A 23,753-nucleotide genomic window follows, 5' to 3' on the forward strand; every position below is an offset into this window, starting at 1 on the left:
TATTATTTTTTTATCTAAGAGAAAGCGCGAGAAGAAAAAGGTATTTTAGAGTTTACCTTTTCGAAGAGTGGGTGTTAGATTGACTTATTGAGACAGTTCTATTTTGCTTTGGACTATTAATACTTGGAAATTTTAAAGTTATTCACTTCTTTGCAGTACTTGATTATGCCATTATGGTTGGTAATTAGTAGTATCTTATTTAGGGTCGTGTTTTGGTATTGAATATAAAACTTTTAGTATTTGGATGAGTAATTGATAATTTGATACCTTTATATATTTGAATTTTCTTTCATTTGTATTATTTTTTTTTATATTTTATGTGCCTATTCTTTTTTCCACTCTTATAAAAAATCAAACTCCTTATCTGTTGTATTCTTTATCATCGGTTTTTACCATTTCTTTTACGTATTATATGTTTTAAACTCGTTTTACCGTTTTACCATTTGAAGCTTTAGTATTGGTGGAAGTATAGTTCAAAGGAGTTTAGATAGAAGTTAAGATTCATCCTAAATTGTTTAGAGTTTGAGTGAGGAAGATAGAATAAGAAATATAGACTTTTGAATATTAGAATGCTTCTAAGCTAATGAACTTGAAAGCTTTGATTGTTGTTTAAAATGACTTGAAAACATGAAAGGAAGATTGATTAAAACATTGAAATAAAACAAGCAAACAAGATGAAGATTGAAACAAAGAACAATAACAAGTTGATTGAAATAAAGGAAATGAAATAACAAGTTGATTGAAATAAAGGAAATGAAATAACAAGAAATTTAAAACAATAATTGAAAAATAAGACAAGAAAATAAACAAACCAAATAGTTTGGATCCTAAGACAATGGATGAGTTCTCTCTCTTTTGCTTTTTGCTTATTTACCCCTTCTTTTGCCATTTATAGATTTGCCCTCATCCATTCTAAACTAGACACCTTACCCCTTTCACTTTTGCTTTTGCTTTTGCATTATGGATGCCTTCTTGACCAAGATAGGTTTAGGGATAAGTCTTCATAATTTGAGATAAGAGCCTCCATCTTTGGTCTTCTGATTTGAGTTCTTTGACTGTTGACTTTGACCGTTAACTTTGACTATTTGACTTTACTTTTTCAACACTTTTCCACAGCAGCTACTGATCTCCATAATAAGCATGATTAAGGCTCATTTTGGTGCTCAGATGCAACTTTTATGATAAGTGGTCTGAAATACTCCTTAACCTGAAAAAGGCAGTAAAAGCTATGAGTTGTCTTTTCGTTAAGCGTAAGAGAGGACTGTAATGCAGTAATATACAGGTAATAAAACGCACATTTGGGAGCTGATCGCGTATCAAAAATTAGCTCGAGTTTGTCATCCAGATGTTGTTTCAATGGATCAAAAAGACACGTCAGCCGATAAGTTTATCAAGATCCACGCCGCTTATTCTACGCTTATCAGATCCACAGAAAAGAGCTGATTATGATCGCAAGTTATTTAATCAGAGGTCACCTTTTAGTTATGCCACGTCTTCACCTATTAAGACTTTGGGCTATACTAATCGGCGTAGTAATTGGGAGACTGATCCCTGGTGCAGTACAAAAGTAGAGATTCATTAGATGTAACTTATTATGTACATCCTTAGAATATAGACATACGCATATTACTTGAGTTATATAACCTAATTGCCATATCATATATGTAAATGGGTTTGAAAATGGATGAAAGAGATGATGAAAACGGGTTATATGGGTAAGTTTCGGGTGCTGAGGTGGTATGCTGAGTGGAAAATACAAATAAAACGAAATTAAAAAAAAAATAGACACATCATCACTTAACTGACGGATGCTAAATGGTCAGCTCCCAAATGTGCATTTTATTATCCATATATTGCTGCATTACAACCTTTCTTTCGCTTAACGAAAAGACAACTCATAGTTTTTATTACTTTTTTCAGGGTAAGGAATATTTCAGACCACTTATCATAAAAGCTGCATCTTAGCACCAAAATAAACCTTAATTACGATTATTATGAAGACCAGAAGCTGCTATGGAAAAGTGCTGAAAAAGTCAAAGTCAACGATCAAAGTCAAAGGTTAAATCCCTTAATTCATAAAACCAGAGATGGAGGCCTTTATCTCAAAATATGACATTCTCCTAAAACCTACCTTGGTCAAGAAGAAACCAAAAAGCAAAAGAAAAAGTGAAATGTGAGGTGTCTAATTTGCAATGGAGAAGTGCAAATCTGTAAAAGGCAAAAGTATAGGTATATAACCCAAAAGTAAGGGAGAGAGAAACCATACATTGTCTTAGAATCCAAGCCATTTGGTTTGTTTAATTTCTTGTCTAGTTTTTCAATTCATATTTTTACTTTATTGTTGTTTTATTTTCTTTTAATCAAAACTTGTTATTTACTTGGTCGTATTTCTATATTCACTTGTTATTTACTTGTTCTTGTTTCAATCTTCAATCTCATTTTGTTGTTCTTATTTCAAGTTTTAATCAATCTTTCCTTCCATGTTTTCAAGGCATTTCAATACCAATAACTAAAGCTTTCAATGTTTTCATTAGCTTAAAACCATTCTAATCCATACAAGAGTCTACCTTTCTTCTTCACATCTCCCTTACTCAAACTCTAAATAATTTAGGATGAACCTCACTTCTAAAACAAACTCTTTTGAAGTTACCACCACTATCTAAAACTTCAAATGGCGCCACCGTCATGGATTGAAGGAGTGAGAGTGATTGGTGGAGAATCTAAGAAGGGAGCATTATTCTCATCCCTCCATTTCTATTTTTTTCAATTTTTCATCATTTTATTTTATTGTTTCTCAGTACTGATCTACCTTCTTACAAATCAGGTTGTGGGACAACAAAGTTGGAAAGGAGCTGAAGACAAAGCCAAAAGACGACTAAAGTTCATCAGCGCTGGCGGGCGACCGCGAATGGGCTAAGGGCCACTACCTAGTCACCTCCAGAGACGTGGGTCCAATTTTTTGGCATCTTAGTTGGTTTTTGATGAATAGTTGTACTCTGAGCCCAGATTTTGTAATAGAGTAGGTAATAGAGTAGGAGAAGTCAGTGGAACTTGCTTGTAATAGTTAGAGATAAAAAGAAAAACGAAAAAAATTAGGAAAAATTGGTTTTTTATTGATTCTGTATGATGAACATGAGTTAAACTTGGTTTAAGTTATATACATACCAAGGGATTAGAGTTTTAATTGCCTTGGGAAGTTCAAGTGTGTGAGACAAGTTGTGGATCGTAGCTCACACACTATGAATCAACTTGGTAATCAACACTCTAAGTCCATTTGACTTTAGTTAATCTAAATTATCTATATAAAACAAGTTAATTAGATTAGTATAATATTAGTTTAGTTTTAAGTTTGGGCCCTTGAAGGTAAAGTTGTATAAATTGTCAAAAACCCAACTTGTGGGCTTTTTAAGTGGGCCTTTATTGTAACTTAAAACAGGGTAAAGCTCGAAAGGTTGGACCTGATTCTCATATCACGTGACAACCGACGTCGCCTTCTCCTCAAGCAGCGTGTAGGCACGGCTTGAGAGGTAAATTCTAAACTTTCTCAAAGCCTAAGTAAGAGGATAACTTGTGTGTTCAAGCATGCTTACATGATTGTTTGAAATTTACTTTCCGCACTGCAATTTACATTCGCACATAAGGCTGAACCCGAGCCACATGATAACTATTGGGAAGTCATTACCCAATGTAGGTAAATTGGGCATTGCTTGATTCTTAAAAGCCCTAGACCAAAAAAATAAATTAATTAAAATCAATCAACTAGAGCCCAAAGTAGTCACGCTCCTCCAGAAAAGGACAAAAATATAGCCACGAGAATTTAGCTAAAGTAATTAGTTACTAGATTCCGGTGGACCAACTACCTTCCTCACTCCCCTCCCCTAGATTCATCGGGAGTGAGATTCTTGGTAGCACACCACTTAGTGAAGTGACTACATACTCTTCTGAGACGTGTAGTAGAGCCATACTAGTCTCGCGCCTAATTGTTCCTCTGAACAGGGCATAGTAAAATATAGACCAAAACCAAAGTTTTCAAAACTCCGTACTTGCAAAAATAAATTTTGAATTCTTGAGCATACATTGCACCGTTTGCGCATGTTAGGATAGTTTTGGGGTCTTGCTAAAAGCGTATGATACTGCATTCAGGCACTTCTAGTATTAGTAAGAATAAAACTTACTCACGTAGGAGAGTTCATCACCTTAGACAATCTCCTGTTTCTAGTCCTCCATCTCATAAGATGGCTGACGAAGTAATGCAAGCTAAAAAGCCTCTCTCCAACTTCTACACACCGTTGTAAGATGGGCCTCCATCTTGTATACGACTCACACCACTCATGAGTGATTTTTGCATTCCACCGAACGTGTTCAATCTTCTACCCATCTTCCATGGGTTAGAACACGAATTACCGTACGAGCATTTACGCTGGATACATGAAGTATGTAATACCTTTCATCATCCGGGCGTCACCGACGATCAGGTTAAGCTACGAGTGTTTCCTTTCACTCTGGCTGGTAAGAGTCACGCTTGGCTTATTTCATAGAAGGCCGACTCTTTCGATACATAGGAAAAGGTTGTGTTGTCCTTCATGAAGAAGTACTATCCGCCGCCGAAGAAAATAGAAGAGATAAGAAGCAAGATACAATTATTCAAACAGAGTCCGGGTGAGACATTTTCCGAAGCATGGGATAGATTCTCCAACCTACTCCATTCATGTCCTCACCATAAACTAGAAAAATCCACTCTTGTCCAATGTTTCTTCAAAGGCCTTCTCCCATAACACAAAGTAACCTTCAACATTATGAGTAATGGTAATTTTTTGGATAGAGGTGCAACTGAAGCCTTAACCTTTCTTGAAAACCAAGTCAAAAAGAGTACCCATTGGGGCGACATAAACAATTCCAGAACAACCCAACCCAGTACATCTAAAGCTAGTGGTATTTTTGAGGTGAAATTAGATCCTGAAATCGAAACCTTAATCGAAACCTTAATCGAAACCCTCACAAGAAAGATAGATGCCCTCACAACCAAACAAAAAAAACCAAACCCCTCATCCTGTCATGAACGTAAATACCTCACCATGCAATTTCTGTCTAAGCTTAAATCATATAGATGTCACTTGTCCCTTGATCACAAACCTATCATCACTTCAGCTAGAAGAAGTACGTGCTTTCAATGTACCAAATGCACCATGGAGACAACATCCAAATTTCGCATGGACCAACATTCCACAAAACCAAACACCACCAGGTTTCAACAAACCAACAAATACATTCAGACAAGGACAAGGACAATGTACCTATAACAATCAGAACAAAGCATTAGTTCCATCCCAATTTAACCAGAACTATCAAAACCCACCTATCAACAACCAAAGAGACCTAGTTCCCATTACACCATCAACTAGTGTCCAAACAGATAAGCCTACCAAAATAATGCTATTTGTCATGCAACAACAAACCCAAATCCTAGCATCCATGCAACAATCTCTGAACTTTTTAGCCCAAGATAAAACCCAGAAAGGTGTGTTCCTAGGTCAAGCTATTCCTAATCATAAACCAACAAACACAGCCTTTGAAGCAACAAGCGATGTGAACAAAGCTGGAGCGCTAAAACTCTTTCTTAATCATCCCATCTACTAGGATTGACTCCTCTTTTCCGATGTATTCCTTTCCCATTCCATTCCATCTTTTCCTTTGAGGGGATACATCAATAAGGTAACCGGACCTCTCCACTTTGAGGGTGTGGTTGTAAGTGTCAAAGCCTTAAGTCCACAGTATATCTTGCGCATTCCACGTTTGCACTTTTACTTGTCATTTGAGTAGTGTACCCTTATGGAGCAAGTATACAAATTTTCTTTTCTTTATTTTACACTTCTTTTTAGAATAGCTTTAAAATTCCTGTCATTTACAACTCCTATTTTTATTTTAATATCCCTGCTTTCTGTTTTTACATTTTATGTCTTACATAAGCATTTTTCTTTCAATCTCACCTTTGACGCTGAGTAGTCTTTCCTCTATAAAGAAGATATGTGAAACAAAGCATAGGGCGATGGAGATTGAGTGAAGGTGTCTTATGGTTGTCTCTCATGGTTGTTTAGCATGTTTCGTCTTCCATAGGCATGTCATACCGTGGGATAGTTAGCAGCTGGAAGCCCTTGATTTCAAAAACTTTTTCCTTCTATGGGTGATTTCTAATTGTTTCTAGTTTCGTCTTTCTCTCTGGTTGGAATGGCTTTAACTAGGGCTAACTAGAGAGTATAAGAGGAGAGACTAGATTATCTAGAAATAGAACTAGTCATCTTCACTAGATTTGCCTACTTGCAAAACAAGAGGTGGGGGATCTAGGGAGGCCAAACCATGAGATGGTTCACAATTAGAATAACTAAATTTTAAGCACCTTCTATTGGGCGGATCACTTTCGTCATAGTGATTTTTCTTAGTAGTTTTATAGTTTATATTTTTTTTTCATAGTAATTTAGAAACATAAAAGCCAAAAACAAATGTTTCTTTCTTTCTTTATTTAATAAAAATGTTTACAGCTCCATTGGAAAGAGTTTTTTGACATTTGGACTATAAATTTTCCACTTTATACGGTTTACACCCCCCATTGGAGATGCTATTATAGAGTTTAGACTCGCTCTAGACCATATGCATTTTTAGACATTTTGCCACAAAGATATATAATTTTAACTTTTAAGTCAATCAACAAGCAGCGATTGTGACCCTGGACCATCAGATAGACTGCTCCGGCACGTGCGTAGAGAAAATAAGAGTTACCTAACTTAACAAGAAAACGCGAAAAAATTACCTCCGCTTTCAAACTTCCTTCTCTCGCCACTCTTTCGCGTCAACAAGTCTCAACTACTTGAAAGCAATAATGGAAAACGTGTTTGAAGTGGAATCAGTTATTAAGGAACAGGTACTCTCTCTCTTTCCCAAATTAATTGAACTATACACATTCCTAATACCAAAGATGACGTAATTGCTATTACAAAAAAGTTCTTTTCTTGGAGTGAAAATTTACACATTTGAGTTCAGTAATTGATTGTATCCAATTTTGTATAACGTACGTACAAATCCTTCAATGAAAACATTGGGTGGAGAATCAAATGAATATTATTGAAAACTATGATGTTGAACCTCAGTATTTAGTGGAAATTGTATTGGGAAACCTTTTGACCCTGCTTGTTTTTTTTTCCCCAGGAATAATTCTTGTCATATATTAACACCATTATTACCGTCGTCATTTTTATCTTTTACGATGGTTGTATTTGGGACAAGATGGAAGGGAAAAGGTTCTGAAGCTTTTGCTCTGTCAAATCCCATGTCAAAAATAGTTTCAAGGCTTCAAAATTCTCTAACTGAATCAAAAGCATTTGGATTGCTCCTGGATCGTGTTGTGCACTGTGATCGATATTGTGCTGTACATCTCGAAGTTGAGCTTGAACAAGCTAATTTACTTGATCAAGCCTGCTTTGGTTGTCACATTGTCCACACCGTAAGGATAAGAAACACTATGAGCTGAGTTTGGAGGAAGCTTTTTACCTTTGCCATTCTTTAAAGTGTCTTGAGGTTGTATGGAGAGATAAATGTCTCGAGAATGATGAACTATGGGAGTTTATGACATCAAGGAGAAAACTGTTTCCGATTTTCTACAAGGCCTATTCTCATCTTAGAGCGAAAAACTGGGTTGTGAAATCTGAAATTAAATATGGCGTGGATTTTGTGGCGTACCATCATCATCCTTCTCTGGTTCACTCTGAATATGCGGTGATTGTACTGAAAGGCAATGAGGATATAACACGCTTGATGGCTTGGCCTTCTCTTCATGCCACGTTACGACTTGAAGATGGTGTTGCCAAAACATTGTTGCTTCTTCACATCAATAATGTTCACAATAGGGTCTCACCTTCATGTTTCGAGCATTACACTGTCGAGGAACAAATAATTGCTAGATGGAATCCGGAGCAATGTCACGAGGAACATACAACTTCGGATAATGGAATTGAGTAAGTACTGTAATTTAGAAAATAATTTCTGCTAGTTTTCTGTCAGTATAGGAAACTTTATATCAATTATCAAGTAAAACAATTCCTGGAAGTCTATGATTTTTAAATCAAATAACTATGGTGCATCTTCCTTATGTCTGTTCTAATCTATTTTTGGGACAGGACCTTCTGTGATGCTATCCATCATGTCCAAAGGTCTCCTCATTATCATTTCAACAAGTTCTCAGTTTGTCAGAATCTAACTCTTACTTCCCCATCTCCAATGATGGTGGATTTAAACACAAGATGGAAGGGGAAGGGTTCAAAAGCTATTGCTTTTGCAAATCCTATGTCAAAAATTGTTGCACAACTTCAATCTTCTCTATCCCAGTCAAAGGCATGTGGATTGCTTGCAGGCTTTGCTGTACTTCTTCAAGTGGGGCTTGAACAAGCTGATCTACTTAATAGAGCGTGTTTTGGTCATCCCATTATCACAGACAATGAAGATAATCAATGGTATGAGTTGAGTTTGGAGGAAGCTTTTTACCTGTACCATTCTTTAAAATGTCTTGAGATTGTTGGGAAGAATCACTGCTTCCAAAATATTGAGGAAGTATGGCAGTTGATGAAGTCAAAGAGAGCCCTATTTCCAATTTCTTACAAGGCCTATTCTCATTCTCATGGAAAGCAAAAATTGGGTTGTGAGGTCGAGGAATTCAAGATGGTGTGGACTTTGTGGCCTCTGAGTCATCATCCTTCTCTTGTTCATTCTGAAAGTATCTTTGTCCTTGTATCGAATGTAATAGTAGTAGAAATGCTCACTTGCTTTGCATGGCCCGACCTTCATGCCACAGTTAGCCTTGAAGGTGGTGTTGCCAAGACATTGTTAGTTATTCATATAGAGAAAAATGGTTGTGAGTCAGTCTCCTCTTCATGTTTAAAACACTGCATAGAGGAACAAACAGTCACCGATGGAGTTGAGCAATGCCGAGAGAATAAGAAGTTCTTTGAATAAAAGAACTTAGTCAGAGATGTAACACACTTTTTCGCTGTGTCATATATTAGCAGTGGTATATTTACGTAGTTGTACATGTGAAAGGAAGAGAAGTCATGAAAAAACTTCAAACTAAAATGAGGCAAAAAATATTTTTTCTTTGGTAATGTAGTTGGTCTCTGGTCAATCCGTTGCATAAGACTGGTGCGTGATCCAAAAACATTCAATATGCTTGATTTATTGGCTGGTATAATGTGGAATGGATCCAATATTTTCAAACTATCATAGATTGATAGACCTCAATATTTCAGTCTGAAATATCAAACTAATATTTTCAATATACTAGCAAATATCACAGCTAGAGAGAGAAAAAACAGTCTCCCTCTCTTTTTATATTTTTTAATTATTTTATTCTAGTAGGGTCTATAGTAGGGGTGTCTATTTTTAGCAGTTCCCATTGGGTTCTGTTCTTTTGGGTTTTTTCTTATATTTTGAAAACCCAAACCCATACCCATTAATTAAGTCAGTTCCGGTTCGGGTTTCGGTTCCATCTCGGGTTATACATTTTTATTGTTAAAATTATTATTTTTAGTTATATAACCGATATAAAAATTGGTTTACGGCGACTATAACACTTGTCATCGATATTTTTGTCCTCTCATAAGAAGTAATGGTCCTAAATTCAATAATAGTATTTGAAAGTTATCTAAAAATTTTAAATACATTCTCATACATTATATATTATACGTATGTATATATTTTAAATCCCGTAATGCGTCATATATAGAATAAATACCACATGTACTACAATTGTCAGTTAGCATTGCAGGTATTCGTTATCCAATATATATACATGCAATATATCAAGCACGTACATGTTTATGTATTAGTTAATATAGACAGTGCATTAGTTAATTCATAGTATACGACTATACGTGTAGACGTAGACACGTAAACATTATTATTAATATTTATAATACACATATTTAATGTAATATTATAAAAAATGCATTTAATAACACAAATTCACTATTATGCAAAATATTATATGTATTTAGTATAATTTTACACCTAACAAATATAGACTATATATAATAATAATATTTGGGTTTGCCTTTATTTAGTGTAATATAATACTAAATTCTATATATCAAAATCATACTAATCGGTTCCGATTTCGGTTCGGGTACCCATCGGTTTTTTACTATTCGGTTCTAACGATTTCGGTTCTTTATCGGTTCGGTTCTTGAAGACCCACTTTAAATGGTTCTAACATTTTAGGACCCAAAACTGCTATAAACGGTTTCGGTTCCAGTTTGGGTAATTGGGTACGATGCACACCCCTAGTCTACAGAAGAGATAAAAAAAAACCAAAAATGACAAAAAAAAAAAAAAAAGTGTGAACACTATTATTCTTGGCCCACTGTTTTTATCTTTAAGACTTAAACATTCAAATATTTACCATTATTCCATCAATTTTGTTTTTTTTAAGTCTTTGAAAATCAGATAATTACCATTTTGCCCCTGTGACGGACACAAATGTGACACCAAAACACTATTCTTCCTACCCCATATTTTTCTAATATAGTAAGATCGGTGAACACATCTTGAGGCTTGAGCTCAGTAGTCAGTTGTGCCTCTTCACTCTCTCAAAATGCTCCAAAAATTTTGTGAGCATGTCCTAAGGTTAAAGTTCTTTGAATGAGCTACATTTTTGTGAGCATGTTCTCCAAGGTGGGGAGATCCTATCTACAAATATTCAACACTTCATTCAACTTTTAACTTTTTAAGTCCACAAATTTGTTTGAATTCGTTTACAATGTGGCTACAGTGAATGTGGCTCTATCCCTCCCCATATATATAGTAACAAATGACACGTCATTTAAATCGAACTTAACCGTGAATAACGGAGAATATAATAAGTGTATCAAATTGAAACATAAAAAAAGTTCATTAAACGAATGAAATAGAAAGGAGTTTTGAGAGGTTACCTGGTGGGGAGATCATCTCCACAAAAAATCAAGTCTTAATGCATTTGTATGTCGAAAATGTGGCTATAATGTGCACATAATAATGTGGCACTATCCCTTTATATATATATATATGGGGAGGGATACGCCCACTCCAGCCCACTCCCAATCTCACCCACTCAAAAACGCGAGATCATCTCAAAAATCTAAGGTCGAAATTAAAACAAAACAGAACTGAAGTAAACAAACAGAAAAAATGAAAACTTTTCATCCACTCAAACCCTTTGTCTCGCCCACCAGCAAAAACGAAAACCAAATTTATACAAAACAAAAACAAATCTCCAGTTTCGCCCACTCAAAATTTTATCAAACCAAATTTTCATTTCATTTTATCAACTTGCACTGGTGTTTCCTTCGCTAATAGGTACTTCAAAGTATATATTTCATTCATTTCCTCAATTTTGCCTAACCCCTTTTGATAGTTTTGTGTATAACTAATGACAAATGACTAAAATATGTTAATAGAGAAAATATGTCAAAACAAGGAAGTGGGAAAGTTATGATTAAGGTTCATTTGAATCACCCAGTTAAGTTTGGTGAGACCGTGGCAATGTTTGGGTCTTTAAAGGAGTTAGGATCATGGAAGAAAAGTTTTAAGATGAATTGGACTGAGAATGGGTGGGTTTGTGAAGTGGAATCAAGAGGAGGTGTCCCTGTTGAGTTTAAATTTGTTGTTGTAAAGAGTGACAAGAATTTGAATTGGGAAAGAGGTGATAATTGAGTTTTAAAGCTGCCAAATGGCGGTAGTTTTGAGTTGGTTTGTCATTGGAATAAGACTGTTGAAAATGTAGAGCTGATACCTTTCGGTTCAGTTGATAATATTGAATTGAAGGAAATTAAGGATGGGTCTAAGAATGCTGAGGTGGAGAATGTAATTGGAGGAGAGCCAAGTCCTTTTGTTGAGCAATGGAAAGGGAGCTGCATCATTTATGAAGTCTAATGAGCATAGAGATAGAGAAGGAAGTAGGAACTCGGATACTGGTGGTCTTGAAGGCTTTGCTTTGAACTTAGTGATAGGTGATTGGAATGGTCGGAATTGGGGGTGAAAGGTATGATTCTTCATTGTAATAGTTTTCAAATTGCCACGAACTTTGACATGCAAATTTGGAATTCAACTTTTGGCTAATGCCATTCAATCAAAGTTGGATTTGTCTTACAAGGCAATGTTTACACATTTTTAAACTAAAAGTGTAGGATGTTAGATTTACACTTAAAATGTTTTACACAATCCCATTGGTGATGCTCTTAATATTAAGTTTCATTGAAACCCGTCTTGTTTTGTTTCGTCATCCTTGGTAATATTTGAAACTCTCTCTAATTGATTATGTTTCGTTTTCGTATTCGTTTTATTGATGAAGCTTGTTTTCATATTATTATATTGAAACTTTTGGTTACTAATACTTGTTTATGATTTTTTTTTGTAGCGAAAACAATCGATATAGGTGCGAAGAAATTGTTTAGTGGCGGGAGTAGTAGCTCAGGTCGAGGTGACCCGCCTGAGAAAAAAAAAGGAAGAGGAACCTCGGCATATGTCCGTAGAGGGGATCGACACGACAAGCGGATTATGCCGATTAGAGTAATGTAGTAGGTGTAGGTGATTAGAGTAATGTATACAAATGTATGGGTGTAAATTTGATGTATACGAATGTATGGAATTTGAAGTTATTTTAATAAAAATTTGGAATTTGAAGTTATGTATATGAATTGGGGCCCCATATGAATTTGGAATTTGGTTATGAATTTGAATGTGAATATGGTTTGATGGTTTCATATTCATATACATCAAACCATATTCAAATTCACGTTCAAATTCATATTCATATACATCAATCCATATTCATTTGAGTTGAAGTTGAAAATTGCAAGTTTTTGCTCCAAACAACCCAGTCAGGTTGCATAGAAGTAGGGGTGGGCAATGGGCCGGGTCGGGCTAGCCCGTCCCTAAACATTTAAAGCCCTTCAAATATTAGAGCCGGGTCGGCCCGGCCCTAAAGTCAGCATAGAGTCGGGTCGGGCGGGTCACAAGTCTAAACCTCAAGCCCTTACCTTACCCTAAGCCCTCTTTAAAGGCTTTAGGGCCGGGCTTTAGGGGCGGATATATATATATATATATATATATATATATATATATATATATATATATATATATATATATATATATATATACATATTTACTACATCAGTTTTAAAACTCATTTATATTACAAAAATGTACAATAATCTACAAACTCAAAGTCCCACCAATCTAGTAATAATCAGTATAAGTCCAAAAATTTAAAATGCACATCCACAATCTAATGAAATCAAGTACATCGAGAGTTCGAATTTGTTCTTCCTTGTACTCAAACCTCACTAAAATTACATTTTAAATTGAAATACATAGACAAATAATTATATTATCATTTTAAAAGGAAGAAGTAATAGATATAAAGAAGAAACATAATAGTTTTGGTTAAGGGTCATGGAAGTTGTTAAACTATTTGTAATATCATAAATTATTTCTATAATAGATTCAAACAAATATAATATTACCTTTCTTCTAATTTAAAAGTGATTCAAGCTTTGTATATGGAAATGAAAATATTGGCTTTTGAACAAGTGATGGAGAAAGGTTTGAAATTACAAATGTCATTTTTCTGACAAAGGTTGTTTTTTGGTTTCTATGTTACAAATGTCTGCTCTGTATTTTGCTTTAATGGTGTGGAAGGAAATCTTTAGTTTTAGACTTGGCTTGGATGTGAATAAAAATATAATTTATAAGAAATAAGTGAGAAAAGAAATTGAGAATAATAAATTATGGACTTTGACTTGATGATCAAAGGAATAAAGTCTTATTTTTATTAGGCTAGTGCTCATTGTTCTTCATGGTCATTAAGTTGACAAGTTTTTGTTATATAAGACAAGTTATTGGAAGTACCCTTGGGTGTAAGTGATAAATTACAAAGGACAATGTTATTTTAATTGAAAATATTTAACAAAAGAGTTGAACAATTATGGTATGTGTATTTATAGTGAAAGTGTGAAACGGGGCGGTTAGGGCTTGGTTAGTATTCGGGCTAATGAGAAATTTGAATTAGGGTCGGGCCTATGTTTTAGAATCTTAGCCCTAGCCCCGCCCTAGAAGGCATTAGGGGTTTGGGCGGCCCCCTAAACTCTGTGAGGCTTTTAGTTGTGAGGGTTTTATAGGGCTTAGGGTCGGGTCGGTTAGGGTCGGGGTAGGGTTGGTCGTTAGGGCCAAATTCCCACCCCTACATAGAAGTGTTCAAAACGATCTAAAGAAATCGTTTCCAGAGATATTTGCCCTTGACGACCCACGCAGACCGCTTGGCTTTAGACCTAAATGACCCCATCAGATCGTTTAGGTATTCAGCCAAGCGACCCTGCCATGTATACATTTGCCTTAGATGACCCCATCACCTTGCGAGATTATCTCAAGATCTAATGTGTTTTGTAATTAGTGCTTGTACGTATTTTGTTGCGTAATGTTATCTAATGTTGATTTATGCATGTTTTGATGTATGTGAATTAGTGCTGATTACATATTTTGACGTTGAATTTGAATTTGACATTTGACGTTGAATTTGACATTTGAATTTGAATTTGACGTTGAATTTCACATTTGAATTTGACTTTGACATTTGAATTTGAATTTGAATTTGATGTTGAATTTGAATTTCATATTTGAATTTGAATTTGACATTTGACATTTTGAATTTGAATTTAAATTTCACTCTAAACGATCTTGGCAGACTGTTCAGAATCACTCTAAACGATCTTGGCAGACCGCTCGGAGTCACTCTAAACGACCTCTTCAGACCGCTTCATGTTGACCTAAACGACCCATCAGATCGTTTGACTCTATAGACCAGCGATCTGAAGAGGTCGTTAAGGTCAGTTTCATCTGTGAACAATATGTGGGGGTCGTTTTCTATGGTGTTGTACGACCTGGGTGGGTCGTTTGGACCAAAATCAAAGCAAATTTACTATTTGATTTAGTTCATTTCATATCCAAACCAAATTCATATATGCACATAATATCAACTTCATATTCATATACATACAATCATATTCAAATTTAAACTCAAATTCACGTTCAAAATCAAATCATATTCATATATATCAAACCATATTCCAACTCAAACTCAAATTCAACTTCAAATTCAAACACACATTTTCATATTCAAATTCATATACATCACTTCAAATTCGAAATTCATAACTAATAACTTCAAACATATAAATTCAAACTTCAAATTCCAACCAAACCCTAGCCAAACCCTAATCCCTAACCAAACCCTAATCCAACAAAACCCTAATCCAACTTCAAAGCTCCAAATTTAAACACGATCACGACGGTACCACCCACCAATAAATTTGCACCGGGTCAAGTTTTCCGCTTCGTGGAACGATCTCCTTGCTTCCTCGGGAATCTCAAGCGGATGCCGACGCGGGGCCTTCTTCCTTTTTTTTTCAAAGGGTCAAGATGACCAACTACTACTCACGCCACTAAGCAATTTCTTCAAGACTGTGATAGATGGTTTTCGTTACATTCTTCACATTCTTTGATCGAGGAGCCATTATTACTACAAAAAATAGTAATAAACAAGTATTAGTAACAAGGTAATTTAAAAAATAGTTGTTGTCTTCGGAAAATGACAACAAACAAAAACGAACATAACCACTCCAAATCGAAGAACAAACAAATATAACCACTCCAAATCGAAGAACAAACAAATATAACCACTCCAAATAAAAACATAACCACTCCAAATACAAACATAACCACTTCACCATCAACAGACATATGTATAAAGAATAAATGGCATTATCATGAAGATGTCTGTAGCAATAAAAATGTACAAAAACGAGTAGAAGACAATGCCTAAATGAGTTGTAAGAATGTTTGAATAATTAGTCTCAATGAAAACAAAAAATCGGGCATAAAAATGTTGTTTTGTTTCACATTCAAAGGATTATGTGTATACCAACAGGCACTATGTGCAAGGTATCCTCAGAAGTATAGCTGGGCCTCATCCCCCCTAACACCAACAAGCAAGCTTCTTGTTTAACATAAATGGATGGCCGCTCCACCTTTGAGGAAACAAAACAAAAAGGGCTAAGACAATGTACAATGTCACCTCCGAAGTGTAGAAGACATCCAAATCTCTCCAACCTTGTTTCAAAAGAATGGTCTACATCTAACTGGATCTCTGGTCTACCAAATCCAATACCACGGCCACCTTAAAGTTCATCACCTACCGCAATGACCCAACTGCATTAAGCATTTGTGTCTAAATTTACAATGTAAACACTCCAATCTTTATAAGACTTATTCACTTTCCCTTTTGCAATTGCATGGCAAGAGAAATTTATACTTTTCAACATTATTCAAAAGAAATGTCGGCAGGTGAACAACTGAAAAAGAATGAGGAATCAGTCCCATCTTCCCAATAATCTCCTGGAATGTGTACTCCTCAGGAAGCATGTCAAATAGGTCAGCCCCTTTGCAGATTACATCCTGAATCCTTTGGGGATTTAAAAAGTGCAAGAACCTTACCATATCAAAATGACTATATGCTTTCATCTTAAAAATGAACTCACTACAACGGCGGAAGCAAAAGCTGCAATGCCATCCCACATCTGATAAAATGTAATCAGTCTGCTGATAATGTGCATACCTTATCTTACCCGTCTGATATCTATGAACAGAAGCTCTCCAGCTTTTATTGTCCAGGAGAAACTCAAAAGAGTACAAGTAATTATTCAGCCGGAGATGGAGGACTTGAGGGATTTCATCGCACCATCTCAAAAGATTAATTGTATGGCTGCTTGGAATCTCGTCAACATCAGACATTATCAACAAATCATCATCAGTTATACCTGCTATTCTGAGAAGGTGATCCAAGGCTACACGTTGATATGCCTCTTCAACAAATGGATTCTATCCTTTCCTAGACCTCCCTCCAATAGTGCCATAAGTCAATCTCGAATCAATGAATTTGAAATCATCTCGATGAGCGGAAAACACAAGCGGCTTATGCAACCCAGTGAAAGTAGAATTTGATTCAAGGAGAACAAATTGTGTAATGTAAGGGTACAACTCATTCCATCGAACTGTAAGTATGTCAACCTCATTGCTGAACAACACAGCATCAAAGACACACCGTGGAGACTCACGAATTCCCTATCCATGAAGCCTGCAAAGGTTCTCCATCGAAACATTCTCATGGTAGTAATGTAGGAAATGATAACTAGACAATCACTTTGAATAACCACAAACTTCAATACATAATGAAACAGGCCACAAGAACAATTGGGATAAACAAAATAACAAAAAAAAACAACAAAAACTATAGCAATGCAGGCTATGTAGAAGAAAACAAATTTTTTTTACTTGCCTGAAACAGCTTGAACTCTATTTGAGTAGTGCAGAAGATATCTCACGGCGGGTCTAGGGAGAGAATTTCGTTTGAAAATTTGGATTGAGAATTTAGTTTCGATTTGTAGAGAAATGAAAATTTGGTTTGATAAAATTTTGAGTGGGTGAGACTGGAGATTTGTTTTTGTTTTGTATAAATTTGGTTTTGGTTTTTGCTGGTGGGCGAGACGATAGGTTTGAGGGTTTTTGTTTTTGTTTTAATTTGAGCCGTTAGATCTGGAGATGGAGTGGGCGAGATGAGCGCGCAAGATTTGGAGTGGGTTGGAGTGGGTGAAATTGGGAGTGGGCGTATCCGGTATCCCTCCCCTATATATATACTAGTGAATCTCTGTGCCAGTCGGCACTCTAGACACGATGACTGCGCATGTTCTTCTTTTTTATGAAATAACTTCCCAAAATACCATCTCCATTGGCAGCATGGGATCAGTGTCATTATTTATTTCACTCCACACTCAAGTGGGTTTCTAGAAATCTTATATACCCAAGCTTACTATGCTTATGAACAATGTGCCAAATGACATAAAGCACCCTCCCCCTTCTCTCTCACCCACTCCCCAAATAGCTATGATTTGCTTTGCAGGCTCGAGAAAAAGTCCCTATAAAGAATAGGGGAAAAGAGAAAATAACCGTTTAGTACCACGAACTTTCGTTTTTTTTTACTAAATAGTACCCAAACTTTGTTTCTCGCCTATTCGTACCACGAAGTTTCAATTTATTTCAATTTAGTACATCAGTTAATTTTCCCTTCAATTTCACTAACGGCGTTAGAACTATTCACGTTAGTACTATTCACACAACATTATTCACGTGAATAATATTTTTTTCCAAAAAAACAAATTTTGGAAAAAAAAAACAAAAACACTATTCACGTTAACAGTGTTTTCACTATTCACGTGAACAGTGTTTTCACTATTTACGTGATTTTTTTTAAAAGAATTTTTAATTAATCTTAAAAATTAATTCTTTAATGAAAAATAATAAAAAGAACACTATTCACGTGAACAGTGTGTGTGTGTTTTTATTTATTTATTTTTGTAATAATCTAATTTTTAAGATTGCTGATGGGCCCTCTTAGAGTCTGCAGTAGAGCCTCCTTCAATCCAGCCACCCCAGCAATCTGTTTCTACTCAGAATGTGCGTCGATGCTTACAAAAGGTTGCTGATGGGCATTTTACGGCAGCGGTAAAAATAGTCATCATCAGGAGTTGCCCTTAACTCGGCGGAGACTATTCAAGCATTAGAGGAGAAACACCCAATGCGACAACCACCTGTGAGACCAATTGTTCCCTTTGTTGAGCCCCCTTTATTGGTAGAGAGAGACACCCTTTTGTTATGCATTAGGTTGTTTCCGAAAGGCACTTCTTGTGGCCGTGATGGTCTCCGAGCTCAGCACTTATTGTGCCATTGATGTCTCTACATTTGCTCTTGTGGCATCCCGTTTTCAAACTTCTGAGCTTCAGGACCACATTCTTAGGAGTTGTGGTACAATGCCTTTGGATGAGATTCTTGATGCTGCTAATAGTGCATTGAGTCTCCGCCTACCTAATTTTGACCTCAATTCTCTGGCTGCGAATGCTACCTTCCCCTCAAAACCACAAAAAGTTTTGGCGGAAGCATTCTATGGTAAGATTGTTGCTGGTCTCGAGAGGGAGTTTGATTTATCTATTCTTCAAAAGGCAGTTATGAGATGCTTGCAGTCGGAACACGCAAAAGATTTTCTACATGCGTGTTCCGAATGTCGCCGGTGGAATATCGTTCTATTCTCCGATACCGTCTCATGATTCCTTTGTACTTTGACGGTGGTTTATGCCCTGTTTGCAAAAAGAGTAGATTGGATGCTTTTGGGGACCATGCAGCACACTGTCGATATTTTCCAGGTTTCAAATACTGACATGATCATGTTAGAAACATTTTATGTGATGCATTTTGGAGGGATGGGGTACAAGTGAAGAAAGAAGCTCCTGTTAACTTTCTCACTGATCCGAATGAAGGAAGATCGACTCTTCGGCCTGCGGATGTCTTGATTTACAGTTGGTCTGAGGGGAAACATGCATGTGTTGATGTAATTGGAGTCTCTTCGTTGGTAGGGTTGGGGAATGGTGACTTTGAGGTGGGAGAAGTAGCTAAGAGAGCAATGACAGGAAAGACGGTGAAGCATGAGGAAGCTTGCAGGGCTAACCAGCATTGTTTCATTCCGTTTAGTTTCGACACTTTCGGTTTCTTGGAACAACAGTCTGTTGAGCTTCTCAAGAGACTTCAGAAAGTTATGAACAGTAACGTTATGATAGCTGGTTCTAACGAGTTTGTTTTTAGAAGGATGAGATTTGTTATTCAGAAAAGACTTGCAGCGCAGCTTGTTGCACGCTTGTCCTAATTATTTGTAAAATTCTTCATCAGTATCAATAAAATTTCCAAAAAAAAAAAAAAAAAAAAAAAAAACAAAAACATGTTCACGTGAATAGTAAAAACACTGTTCACGTGAATAATATTTTTTTTAAAATTATTTTTTAAGATTGATTAAAAATTCTTAAAAAAAAATCACGTGAATAGTGTTTTTTTTTTTTTTTTTTTCAAAATTTGAATTTTTGAAAAAAACACTGCTCACGTGAATAGTGAAAACAATGTTCACATGAATAGTGTTGTGTGAATAGTACTAGCGTGAATAGTGCTAACGCCGTTAGTGAAATTGGACGGAATTGGATGGAAAATTAACTGATGTATTAAATTGAAACTTCATGGTACGAATAGGCGAGAAACAAAGTTCGGGTACCATTTAGTAAAAAAAACGAAAATTCGTAGTACTAAATGGTTATAAACTCTAGGGGGAAAATAGGCCAACTCGTTCATACTTATCGGCAAGTAGATATGAAAAGAAGATGATGCTCAGTAACCATCAAGAAATAGAAGGATCATTAACACACATCTCTAGCAGCTTTATTTAGCAGCTTAAATAAAGCAAAATACACATGAATCCAACACATCTGTATTGTTACTGTATCATGCTGAACATGTTCAAGGTCCGGCTACTTCCCCAGCATGCAGGCCTATTGATATATCTTTGCAGGCATAAGAAGATCTAAATGTTGTGAAGAAAAGGAAATATAGTCAATTGATAAATCAACCAATTAAGCTCAAACCCCAATTCATTAATTTTTTTGGCTCCCGAGGTGTTCTATAGCTTAATAAATAAATACATATCATCTTTCAATGTTCACTTTAATAACCCAAACTTAAGAAATAAGTTCAAATGATAAAAAGGGAATACATAGGTAAAGACTGACTCATAAATATGTTCTTAAACTATGATGAAAAATGTATCGATCTTATGCTTCAATTCCCAACCCCTTAAGAGGTGGGTGAGAGAACCAACTGAATGTGAAGGCACCCATTCAAAGGCTGCAACCCTGAGATTGACACATTGCCTTGATATTACTGAACAAAAGTGCGAAAGCGTGTCTCATGTACCTCTGCAGCTCATTGTTAACTTTCTCATCTCCCCACATAAAACCTTGAATGTTCTGGAAAAAAAAATGTAATGAACAGGTATTTTCCTTAGTATAAAGATAGAGGTATATGAAGTTCTAAGATAAGAATAAAGGAGAGGCCAAGTTCACAAATATTTAGTACTATACCGTACCTGAACCCATTCAAAATAGTTCACTGTCACCCCGCCAGCTGAAAATAACATATATATTTGTATCTTTGCATAGGATTTGACCAAGCTGAAAATCTGAAAATCTTTATTTGTGGGTGCACAGCTTGGAACTGCCCCACTCTTTCTTCCTTCTCAAAGTAAAAATATCGATCAACAAATAAAATATTTAACAAATGGGTGACAAACAACCTTCAATGGAATCAGTAACTGTCGTACATCAATTCTATTGCTGCACGGTGTTAAATGTGTCGAATCTTTTTTAACACCCATCTTAATCGCTAAGGTGTCAAAGATGTGTGATTAGAAACCTGGCCTAAGAACATAAATAACTCACCCAAAAATGTAGTAAACTAAGAAGAGCATTAAAAACTTAAGATGCATTTAAGAAAGCACCACAGTAAGACCATTATGTCAAAAAGAGCTAGAAAAGAAGAACTTTACCATTGTTGTACTTGCCAAGAACAAACAACCAATATAATACTAGATATGTAGCAGGAAAAACAACCTAACAAAAACAAAGGTTACAGTGCCTCCTGTAGATGATAAGAGGTCAGAGATAATCATAATTTAAACCTGAAAAAAGTAGTGTAAAGTGTAAACAGGTCAGATGTGTACTATATATGCGGGAGCAACAAATTCATACTACTGGAAACAAAGCAGTTTCCACCACTTTCTTCATAATAAGGTTATCCAAGAGACATTGTTAAGGAACTCCCAGTCCAGGATGATTGGGTCACTTCGAAAGAATGAAGTCCAAAGATAAGTTGGAAGAGTTTTTCTTTGAAGCGTATAAAGCATAAACCAAACAGGACTGCAAATATGTCTAAGCCTCTAACATATAATTGTAGATATAACTTTTTCATCAGTTTCCACTTTTTCCTATTTTCAATGACGAACCATTTCTTCTTACATGTTTTTGGCTTTTTCAATGGCTAAGTAGAAAGATTTTTATTCACTTACTTTGGGTATTTGTATGCCAAATATTTTTGATTGCATGCCTTATCAAGACTGGTTTTGAGGCTCAAAATAAATCAAGAGGAACTAAACACATTAGCAGACTGTATCTTGAGAAAAAAATGACAACCAAACCTACTCTAAAAAAACATCTGGTTCACAACTTCAACAACAATACCCATTTGATCAAAGGACATCGTTCAGAAAAAACAAACTTAGTAGAGGTCACCTTCCTTGTGTGTGTGAATCACACAGTCAGAGGTGGGGTATGAGACGATGTCGACAAATACCTTTTTCCATCGATTATCATCAAGAAAAGATCCATCGGATTGATCAACGACACCTTTAACCATCTGCCCAGCACAGGTAGAGCATGCCCCTGCCCTGCAAGAGTAAGGGAGCTCTAATCCTGCATTTTCAGCTGAGTCTAGGATATAACAGTCATCCGGAGCTTCAAACTCATTCTCATCGCCATCTGGGCCGATGAGCTTGACCTTGTACACTGCCATTGTGGACACCCTGAAGGATGAAGTCTTCAAGCCAAATCCCTTTGAGACACTCTTGATGGATCCCAACGAAGATCTACACTTAACCAAGGCACCAGAGATTATGCTCTGGCCTCCACTCTTGATTATGCAAGCAGATGGGAGTGACATAGTCGACATGCTGACACCTGAACACAGAAAGTAAGTTGGGTCGTGAGCTAATATATTTATGAGCAAAACAAAGCATTCAAATTCAACAATATATGCTCTTTGCATCCTAACTTTACCAAGAAAAGATGACCATCATTTCAATTGGTTAATGCAAAGGAACTAAAATGAGAATCCAGTAGTAAATGGATAGTCTAGATTTGTTATATCTTTTATAACATAGACCATCAAACCGATAGAAAATTCACGTATAGGTTGGTAACCCTAATATGCTCCTAGCCCATTCTCCTGTTCATCAGACATCCTGCTGCTACTGTTAATCGACGACCATTGGTCATTGTGATAGCTACCACAAATATCACATATTGAATACCAGATTTATGAGAAGGGACTAGTAAGTGGGCATGCATGGAACAAATAGCATATAGCAATAGGTTTTTTTTTTTTTTTTTTTTTCCGATGAAGCAATAGGTTTAACTTGCATTAACATCAAGGTTATTTCTGGTGTAACTATATGGATGTACCCATTCCAAACTTTGTTCTTGTATATAATTAAATTTGAAATAAAATCAAATTTTAGAGATGGCATAACATATATGAAACATGCATAAAATTCCCTTTCCAACTCCTAAAATTTGCTTCCAGAGTCATTTAGTAAAAACGGTACAACATAACGCTCATTTAGTAAACAAAAGAAGTTAAATCCACCCATTTAACCCCTCAACCTTTTTGAGTATTAGTAAAATAATAAACTTTGAGCTACAACATGAAGAAATATGTAAGCAATATTTTACCAGGCATTTGAATTTAAACTTCGTCATTACAACTGCATTAAGTATTGTAGCAATTAAAGAATTTCAATATGATCACAATATTACCACCTGGCAAATCCAGAATTGTTTAAGCGATCCTCCTTCTTTGATTAGAGTTAAGTTCTTCCTGAAAGATCCTCTCCCATTCAATTTTCGTTGATGGAAGTTTGTCCTTCCTACACCAAACATAACTAATAAAAAGTTTGATTCAAAACGATCAAATAGCACCCA

At 35.8% G+C, this 23,753-nt stretch overlaps 1 long non-coding RNA gene and 3 pseudogenes across 2 annotated transcripts; 1 reads left to right on the plus strand and 3 right to left on the minus strand.

Moving 5' to 3' along the window:
• The first annotated feature begins 6,774 nt into the window (after nt 1–6,774).
• LOC147504166 (uncharacterized) lies at nt 6,775–9,000 on the plus strand (annotated as a pseudogene). The gene is made up of 3 exons (XR_015220988.1): nt 6,775–6,916; nt 7,201–8,006; nt 8,169–9,000. The product of XR_015220988.1 is annotated as an uncharacterized LOC147504166 (transcript).
• A 6,095-nt stretch (nt 9,001–15,095) lies between these two features.
• On the minus strand, nt 15,096–17,970 carry LOC147504167 (uncharacterized). The gene is made up of 2 exons (XR_015192996.1): nt 17,408–17,970; nt 15,096–15,592 (listed from the first exon to the last, which is right to left on the minus strand). It is a non-coding gene; the product is annotated as an uncharacterized LOC147504167 (long non-coding RNA).
• LOC147504168 (uncharacterized) lies at nt 15,623–17,253 on the minus strand (annotated as a pseudogene).
• A 4,167-nt stretch (nt 17,971–22,137) lies between the features above and the next one.
• LOC147504169 (ferredoxin, root R-B2 pseudogene) lies at nt 22,138–22,722 on the minus strand (annotated as a pseudogene).
• Between the last annotated feature and the right edge of the window lie 1,031 nt (nt 22,723–23,753).

This window comes from Coptis chinensis, chromosome 4 (genome assembly GCF_015680905.1).
Source record: "Coptis chinensis isolate HL-2020 chromosome 4, ASM1568090v1, whole genome shotgun sequence".
NCBI lineage: Eukaryota > Viridiplantae > Streptophyta > Magnoliopsida > Ranunculales > Ranunculaceae > Coptis > Coptis chinensis.